Below are 9,844 nucleotides of genomic sequence, written 5' to 3'. Positions count from 1 at the left end.
CATAGCCAGAATATACATACCTACCTATTCAAAGACAAATATCATTAATCACAGAAAACATTACAACAGTGAGATCAGTATGGCTTCATGAAAACTGTAGTATGTCTGCACAACTTCAACAACAACATCGTCTGTGCCTTTAATGTAGACATGATCTATTAATGTACCTTTTTCAGTCGTAGCTGCTTGCACATGTTGAGTGTATCCATGCCGTTCCAGTAAGTTGAGAATTGTAGACGATACAATGATGTCCTCATTGAAGTCTCCCATGATGAGTTTCCTCCCTGGATGCTTCTCAAGTTCAAAGATGACCTGTAATAACTGTTCTCGAAACATGTCAGTCTTATAAGAGCTGGGCCTGTACAACACAGCAGCAGTCAAATTTGCATGAGGTATTTCAAAATACATACATTCCAAATTGCAACTTTCTGGAATTGTCACCTGCACGTCAATGTTTTCTGAACAATACAGACCAACTCCACCTCTTTGTTGTTGTTTCAGCGCTGCAAAGGCTGGCTCGGAGTCATCGTAACAGTTTCCTCTCGGATTGTGTTTGAAGACGTATCCTGGAAGTTGTGGCTCTTCTTCAGTGTCTACATTGAGCCACGTCTCTGTTAAGCAAATACAGTCAGCGTTCATTAGAGCTTTGTGGGATTGAACATCCTGAATGTGAGCATTCAAACTCTGTACATTGTGAAGTGCTATTGTGCACACAGGGTTCATGTTGGATGAAACAGACATTCCAAAGTTAAACTCAGGCAAGCTTTTCATAGCCGAATCTACTTTGTTATCACAAAATATGGCAGATTCTTTGAAGTCCTCAATCATCAGCCCACCGAGAGTTCTCACGCGACTCAACGCAACATATGCTTGCCCTGGAGCAAAGATCTTCTTGAGTGATACAACAGCCCTTTCAACAGTAAGCCCTTGACATTTGTGTACAGTTACTGACCAGGCCAGGCTAATCGGCAGTTGCCTTCGTACTCCACCATTATTAGCCACTTGTTCCTCTTGGACTTCCACTATCGTTGAACTTTCGCAAACCCTTTTTGCTTTTGACCTCTGGATCTTTCCTACATTAGGGTCTTCAAACTCCACGTGGATAGCTGCAGGCATGTCATCGTCTTGTTGACTTTGAATGATTTCCACAACTGTGCCACATGCTCCGTTGACAAGGCCATCAGACACATCTATGTTTTTCTTTAACATGACCCTTGCTCCAACGCCCAACGAAACACATTTAGGCAAGCAAGAGTTGAAAACTTTTGTGTGAAAGCCAGCTTTCCGTTCCATTCTTCCAGTTTTGGGATTTCGGACAAAGTCTTGAGCACGTGTGGTGATTGCGTCTGGGCAGGTCTCTTGCAGTCTCTTCACGTTATATTCATCAACTTCCACATTTGTAGCATACACATGAATGTCCGTAGATTCCTCACCAGTTTCACGCTGCTTCAATGTGAGAACATCACAGTCGGTGAGAGGCTCGTTCTTTTTACGGACTCTGAGACGATTAAGCATTTCAGCAAATGCTGCATTTTCTTGTCTTACGACTTTGGTCAGTTCTGCAACCTCAAAGTTGTTGTCCCACAGGTTGGCTCCTTTGTTGTCAGCAAAAAGAGGCGTGCCTTTCACAGGCTTGAGTTGAAAAAAATCACCCACACAAATCAGGGAAACCTTTGCAAACAAGGAATAATCACCAGTCTGCTTGATTTGACGCAGTCTACCATGAATGTAGGCCAGAAGACGGTGGTCGACCATGGACACTTCATCAATGATCAGAATTTGCAAGCTGCCCATTTTGGTTCGCAAAGAATTGACTTTCTCATCGCCTAGTGGTTGATATGGTAGTTTGACATTTGCACCAATAGAGAATGTATTGTGAATTGTTGCAGCACCAATGTTATATGCAGCCACTCCTGTAGGTGCTGTTAGAAGCACAGTGAGATCCTCAGGGTTTTCAGCAATCTGTGACAACAGCCTTGTAGATTCGTAATGTATCGCTTTGATTAAATGGCTTTTCCCAGTTCCTGCTCCACCAGTAATGAATAATCGCAACGGTTCAGGATTTTGTCCAAACAGTTTCTGCAAACACCACTTACGAACAGCATAGAATATGGCAGACTGTTCTTCATTTAATGATCGCAACAAATGCAATGCATCCTGTCTGGGCATTGACACATGATTTGTTTCCAAAGTGCATGTAGTCTGTTGGTTTGCTGTCAGGTCAGGAATGAGTCTGTCATCATCATCACCTTCATCATCTACAACTTTTTCTTTCATCAGATCCAAACAACGAAGACGCTCCCTTTCTGTTTCAGGACATATCTGAGCCCAGGCATCTTCTAAATCAATCTGGTCTTCCAGCAACTGTTTAGCTCTGTCAATCTCATCACTTTCTTTTTCAAATAAAGCTTTGTTGGTATCCACAATCGACTGCACTCTTTGGACATCAATGCCACATTTCACTGCACCATTTTTATAGAAATGCTCATATGTATCAAACTGGGGCGGTTTGAGGTGACAGTCTTCATAGTAAGGCAGAAACAGTTGCAGCAACGAATGGAAGTACTTTTCTGGGTTTTTTGTGGGAGAAAATCTGGGATACCTCACAACAGCAGGTTCAGTTCGGGTCCTTCGTTTCACAAAGCCGCAGTTGTTGTTGAGCTGTATAATGTCATGTGAATCTCTTTCAGTCGGAACCTGTGACTTTGATAGAACTCTGTATTCAGAACAAAAACTGGCCAGGCATAAATCCTCAAACTGTTCATTCTGGGGTCTGCTCTTATACCTCTCGATCACATTGGTCATCCAAATGCTGCTTTCATCATTACACTGAGCTTTAGTTTGGAGGACATGCAATGGAAAACTCATCCTAACAGGATTATCACCTACTGGAATGAACTGTACGTCACGAGAGCATTCTTTCAAGTGCATGTGTGTTAATCGATACACTGCCTCTTGGGCTGAAACTTCTCTGTTGTGTAGGTATACGCTCCCAAGCTGTTTGAATGCTGCTTTTGCATCAAGGTTGCCATTCATTGACTCGTCTTGGGCACTTTGTAAGAGCAAACCCATTTCCTGTTCTGCTTTTGTGATGTACGACAGTATGTAGACCACAACTGAAAAGGCATCTGTGACATACTGGATATCCATGTTGCCTTGCCAAGCACGGAGTAAGTCCTTGTTGTACTGGTTCACCCAAATGTCTCCAGGATTTCGTTTCAGGACAATGCTTTTCTTTTTGGAACATATGTTGTATGCCCTTTCAAACAAACCTTGATCTATCCCAAGAGACTCAAAAAATGCATCGGCTGTATCAAAATTCATGTCAGGCATGGTCAACGCAGTTTTAACATTCTTTATTATTGCACCCGCACTTGTATTGTCCTCATTGCCATTCAAGTCCTCACAGTTACCACCTCTTGTGATGAAAGTACAGCTTGATGGTGGCCGTGGGAAATTGAACCTGCACACTGTGTTTTTCTTGCGGCAAGTCTTAGAGTGTCTTGTGCTGTGCCTCTGTACACTGCTCACAACCTCGTTAAGCTCTGCATCAGTTTCTGGTGGAATCTCACAGGTGATGTATGTATCTACGAACTGTGCCACTTCATCATCACTCTCTTTATCAATCTTGGGAGCATTTTCAACCCAAAAAAGACAGTGGACATGAGGAGAACCACGCTGTTGAAATTCAACACGATAAAAGTAGTCCTTTATTTTCCCTATGGGTTCTGCTGGCGACATGATTACATCACGGAGAAAGCAATGCCATCGGTGATCAAACATTCTTGCCACTGTCACAGGATTTCGACGTATGAGTCCACATTTGTCAGACCAATCAAGATCGTCAACAGACGTTTGTTTACCTTCTATTCTTAGAATAGAGTTCAGCATTTCAGGCCATCTCAAATCTGCAGAGCTAAAAGATGCAAAGAACGTGGGTATGGAGAGTTGTCTTATCATGGCAAATAAATCTTTCTGAACTGACATCCAGTATGGAGGTGTGCCACGAATTCCTCGTAAGAACTTGTATCCTTCGTCATTGCGCAATATTTTACCCAATGAGTCTGAGTCTAACAACATGTCTGGCAATGCATCTTTCAGAGAGGAGTTGCCGCCACCTTTGCGTAATGCCACTGATACACTAGATACAACTTGATGCACCTCTGATATGTATTGTGCGTAAAAAATGAAGTCTGTGTTCTGTGCAAAACGGCCATCTGCATTCAGAATGCGTGTATTCAGGTAACGTGACAGAGTTATTTTGGACTCTCTTTCATCATGGAATGTAGGTCCACCAGATGGATACAAAACAGGGAAACATTTTGCCTCATTGGTTTTAACGGTCAGCAACCGCACTGGACTGTTACCTTCACCTGGTGCCACATTAAGTATATCCTGAAAATTCTGATCAATGATCTCTGAACCCAGATCAACAGGTTGTAATGATGTATCTGACAAAAGCCCATTCTGGTCTTTGACATAAGTTACGTCTTCCTCTGCTTGCTCTTCAGGAACATTTTCATCATCACTGTTATCAGGTGTTTCCTGTTTGGTACTTTCCTCATGCTGGTCAGTGCCATTCAGAGAGTTTACCCATTCGTCATTCATAGTCACATCACCATACCACTTATTGTTTGCCATCAAATACCTCAGTGCATTTCTGACACGATCAGTGTGGACATACATGTACTCGTAATGACCTTTATATGTCAATTTGCGTTTCAGTTTCACTCTTACCATCTTGTCATCACATTCATTTCTTGGGAGTATATTTGTCACAGTTGTGTTATTAACAGGAACAGAGACGCAAGGACCATGGCAAGCTCTCTGGCGGCCTCGAGGCAAACACAACAACTTCATGAAGGGAATGTGACGTGCAATGAGATGTTGTTCCAAAGAATTCAGACATTTAAGTTCTGCTGGAATATCATCCAAATGCATGTTGTTGGTGACACTCTCTTCGGGAAGTTTTCCTCCAAGTATTTTTCGATGACATGTATGGCAAATCCATAATTTGCTTGATGGACTATCAGACAAATGGCACCTCTGCTCACATCCAACACCACACACATGTAAATATTGCAATGTTATGCATCTATTAGCCAATGCAGCCACTTCAGCTCGTTTGCTTTCATAGCAATGTCTTTTACACTCAACCACTTGCTTCCTGAAGAGTAAACGGTGACAGACTGAGCACACATATTCAGGACCACGGCTGACCTCCTGACGAAAATGACCAACAGCAAAGTCAATGTCTTCCTGTTTCTTTTGCCACTTTGCATAACTGTCACAACTACGTTTTATTTTATTTGCACGGATGTTGTTTTCTTTGTATGCCTTCTTGCTTGCCTCTTTTTTTTGTTTTTGAAAGCTAATGTTGTTATTGTATTTGGTACGACAATAACCACGGACAAGGGTCTGAAATGTATTGTTTGTCTTATATTTGGCTTTAGAATAAGCACGGACAAGATTCTGGAATGGCCTGTTTGTATTATATTTGGCTTTAGAGTAACCACGGACGAGATTCTGGAATGGCCTGTTGGTTTTATATTTGGCTTTTGAGTAACCACGGACGAGATTCTGGAATGGCCTGTTGGTTTTATATTTGGCTTTTGAGTAACCACGGACGAGATTCTGGAATGGCCTGTTGGTTTTATATTTGGCTTTAGAGTAACCACGGACGAGATTCTGGAATGTCTTGTTTGTCTTATATTTGGCTCTTGAATACCTAAGTACCATTTCTTGAAAGGTGGAATTGTTCTTATATTTCATTTTAGAGTGATCACACTTCAATTTCAGATATTCAGGATCAGACAAATACTTATTCCGAACACGTGCACGCTTTCTCTCTCTGTAATCGCTGTCATTGTGATATCGCTGGCGATCTTTCTTTGCTTTCACATTTTCTGATTCATTGTTCAACTTTCTTTTTCGTGTTGACCTCAACTTGTCATCAATATTTACAGGCTGGCATGTTCCTGCGCAACGTCTTGCATCTTTGTGTTGAACACATGTTACAACCTCATAATGATTGCCAGTGTGATTTAAATAGATGCAATTCTCTGTAGGCCTACATGTCTGTGAGTCTGCAGGTCTGTGCATATTCCATCTTCCATCATTGAAAGTAAAGATAGTTGTTTGCAACAAGTCAGCAGCAGCAAAAATATCAATCTCTTTTGCCCATGAACCACAGTAGTAGATCCTTGATTTAGTCACATAGTCCTGCACAGATGTGTATTCATCCCTCAGATATGTTTCAAATTTGGTGCCGTTTCTCTGAAGGTGTTGCACGACAGCCCGTCTTATTTTCAAATGCTTGTCTTCATTGTGGCAAATGCTAAAGGCTAGGCTACGGTAAAAGCAATTCCCATCAGGTTTTATACTTTTTATCTTACAGGGACATCCCATGTCATCAATATCAGTTGCCATTAGGCCTACATCAACATTTCCGTTTTGAAGCTCTAAACGCGTGCACAGTGCATCCTGGTCCTGACGAGTTAAAGGTTTAAAAGCATGTTTGGGAACTCTTACATCACTTACAATGACATCATCATCAGTTGCCTGCACATCACACTTTAAAGGTTGAAAAGACTGATCGCGCGCACCTGCATCAATAAGAATGACATCGTCTGTTGCAGTTTTGTTTTGCTTAACACCCTTACTGGAACCTCGTTTCAAAACGTCACTGTAGAGTGGTCTGCTGTTTACATTACAACAAGCATTTGTGTCTGGTATGGTCTGTGAACATTCTGTGCCACTTGTGAAATTAGCTGCAACTGTAGACGATCCGCTTACAACTCGTTCACACACTTTAGGCTTACGCTTCACCACATCGCTGTAGAGTGGACGGCAACTTGCAGAGCTCGTTGAACAGCTGGATGATTCGTCCATCTGGGCGTTGGCATCAGTTATTACCGTGACTCCAGTTACCTCAAACCTTGGTGTGCTTACGCCAAAAGATCTTGCAAAGTCATAAACAAACGTGAACAGGGAGTGTACAGAGCTGAAATACGCAACACAACTTGTCCTTTCACCTTTCTGGTTGACGTTTCTGTTAGCGTGTGAATCAACAAAGGCAAACCTTGCTCCTACATTCACTATAGCACACGTGTTAGCACAAACAGTTAACAAACAAGCATCATTGCTAAACAGCGCCCGCTGCAGTGCTACATCAAAAGGCATGGCAACATCACGTAAAGCACTGTCATAGTCATCAACCTGAATAAATCCAGTGTAAGATTCAGCAAAGTTTATTGCAAAATGACAATTCCACATTTCATATTGCCTTGGCAATTCAGACACAGCAATGTAACCCCTTCCGTGGTCTCTGATTTTACCCTGTGCGCTCATTGACCTGTAAAGAACAGTTCCCTTAATCAAAACATCATCAAGATCTCTAGTATCCCAGCTCCACACGTTCTTCATCTTGGACTTCAAAACAGCAGTCAAACTGATGGCACCACACTGCTTGTTGCGCACATTTCCAAACCGTGGATGACCTTGATGAAAGGACCCCATCAGCACAGATCTTTCTGGAAAGTCATCAGATTGAGTCAAACAGGAACAATCATTAGCAACAGTTTGTTTATTGACACAGTATGGCACTGAGTTTCCATAAGAGGCATGAGACTTTGGTAGAGAGTCAGAGAGAGTGAGTGGAGAGTTTGGCATATAGTCAGCATATTTGTCTGCCAAAGGGTTTGGCAAAGGGTTTGGCAAAGGGTTTGACACCAGATTTTGAACCAGATTTGAAACCAGATTTGAAACGAGGTTCGACGAAAGGTTCGGCAAAGGGTTCGACAAAGGGTTCGGCAAAGGGTTTGGCAAAGGGTTTGGCAAAGGGTTTGGTATATCGTTTGGCATATCGTTTGGCATATCGTTTGGCATGTTTTCAGAAAGTGATTGAAGGTCAGCTTCTTTCTTCTCAGCTGCCAGGAGCGGCTTACTCAGACGTGGCATCTGTAACACACAGAGAGTCCATATAAAATATTGAGTCTAACTTAACATTTCCTTAATCATCTCTTACAGTTACACTGTAATCATTTAAGCAGTTCTAAGATAAACATACTTTCAAAGTCTGCTTTATTGTCAATTTCTTCACATGTCAAGACATAAAGAGATCGAAATTACGTTTCCCACTATCCCACAGTGGAGACGAGACATATTTTACCAATTAAGTCCACAGACAAACATAATTCAAGTAAACAATATAAAAAAAAAGTAAAGAAGGCACATACAATGAAGAAATTGCAGTATTTCGGTATTGCAGTGCATATATTTATATCGGAGATTTTTTAACAACTCCCTAACTTTAATTTATAATCCATTATTATAATATATATATATATATATATATTAATCATTCTGCAGCATACTGAAAAATTCTGCTACTTCCTCACTGTGAATAACAATTGGAGCGATGTTTAAAGTGTACAATGCATAATACACAATCGTAATACTTCTGGACAAAAAAAGTCAAATGGACACCAGACCTTGTCAGAGGACCCCTGGTCCTGTGATTGTGATCCACAGTCAACATATCTCTTCTTGGCTGCCAGAGACCTTTTGCTTGAACGTGGCATCTGTAAAACACAAAGAAAACACACGAGAAATATAGTCAGGTCTAATATGCCACATCTACTTAATTGACTCAAACAGCTACACTATAATCATTTTTCATGTACAGAAATATTAAAAGATAGCAATGCACGCATGAACAACTTGTAGACTTTTTAAAGCTTTTCATTTCAAGCAAATATTCAAAAGCAATAATTAGAGTCAAAAAAACAGAATACTGCAATCCATTTGTGAATAAAAACTAAGACTAAGGGCTCCTGCACACTGTCTGTGTGGCCATTTTTATTTTTGGGTCCCATGTTAACAGGTTAGAGCTTGCACACTACCTGTGTGAGGCACAGCTCGAGCCGTGCCAAAAACTTGTGCATGCTAGAAATGGGACCCATTCCTATTTTTCACGCAACACACAAGCATGTTGGAAGCGTTTCCATTCAAAAGCGAAAGTGAAGAGATGTTTTAATAGGCAGAGGGGCCGCCACAGCGCAGCATCAGACACATTTCGGGTGTTCAAAAACACAGAAAACACCACGCAACAGAAACGCCACAGGCAGTGTGCAGGAGCCATAACACTAAATATGTGTTCAACATTGCATGCCTTTAAATAAAAACACAATTGTCCATACTGCTGGATAAATCAAGTTCAGTGCTTACTTGCTTGCATACTCTACCAGACCTGATATATTGTTTTTTCCAATTGAAAAGGTTACATGTCTAATCACTGATATCTTACAAGTTCGGAGACCAGTCACCTCAACCTGCCTCTGACCTCAGGTCTACAATGCCTGCTAATATTTAAGCAATTTTAGCTATGGCGCTCTCTAGCATTGCAGTGACAATGCTAGAGAGCGCCATAGCTAAAATTGCTTAAATATTGTAGGCTACATTTACATAATGCTTAATTCCACAGCCCTTAATCCTGCTTCTCTACTTTCATGTGCAAGGGTAGGTCACTCCACATTCATTAAGAACACATGCTTACCTTTCAAAAGGAGGGACACAATTTCAGTATCTGCAAAGGATAAAAAAATAGAAAGCAAAAGTAGTAATGTTTTAGAGCCATTATTAATATCAACTCAAACATTCCATTGTGTTCTTAATTTTTCCTGATATTTCATGCACATACACGAGTGAAAACAAAACCCAAGAGGCTTGCAATTGAAAAGGTTACGTGTCTATTGACTATATCTTACAAGTGCAGAGACCAGTCACCTCAACCAGCCTCTGAGGTCAGGTGTACAATGCCTTCACTGCAATACTAGAGAGCCTC

General features: G+C 41.3%; 2 long non-coding RNA genes across 2 annotated transcripts; both read right to left on the bottom strand.

The window, feature by feature from the left end:
* On the bottom strand, positions 1-1,138 carry LOC143141868 (uncharacterized). The gene is made up of 3 exons (XR_012990809.1): positions 953-1,138; positions 483-611; positions 1-321 (listed from the first exon to the last, which is right to left on the bottom strand). It is a non-coding gene; the product is annotated as an uncharacterized LOC143141868 (long non-coding RNA).
* A 6,649-nt stretch (positions 1,139-7,787) lies between these two features.
* Positions 7,788-9,588, bottom strand: LOC143141867 (uncharacterized). Its single transcript, XR_012990808.1, has 3 exons — positions 9,557-9,588; positions 8,493-8,582; positions 7,788-7,959 (listed from the first exon to the last, which is right to left on the bottom strand). It is a non-coding gene; the product is annotated as an uncharacterized LOC143141867 (long non-coding RNA).
* Between the last annotated feature and the right edge of the window lie 256 nt (positions 9,589-9,844).

Source organism: Alosa pseudoharengus, unplaced genomic scaffold, assembly GCF_046254945.1.
Source record: "Alosa pseudoharengus isolate Yale_2024_CS ecotype anadromous, Long Island Sound unplaced genomic scaffold, YU_APseudo_1.1 YU_APseudo_1.1_scf_24, whole genome shotgun sequence".
Classification (NCBI taxonomy): domain Eukaryota; kingdom Metazoa; phylum Chordata; class Actinopteri; order Clupeiformes; family Clupeidae; genus Alosa; species Alosa pseudoharengus.
Note: the sequence above shows the minus strand (reverse complement) of the source record. Positions and strands in the feature narration are given on the sequence as shown.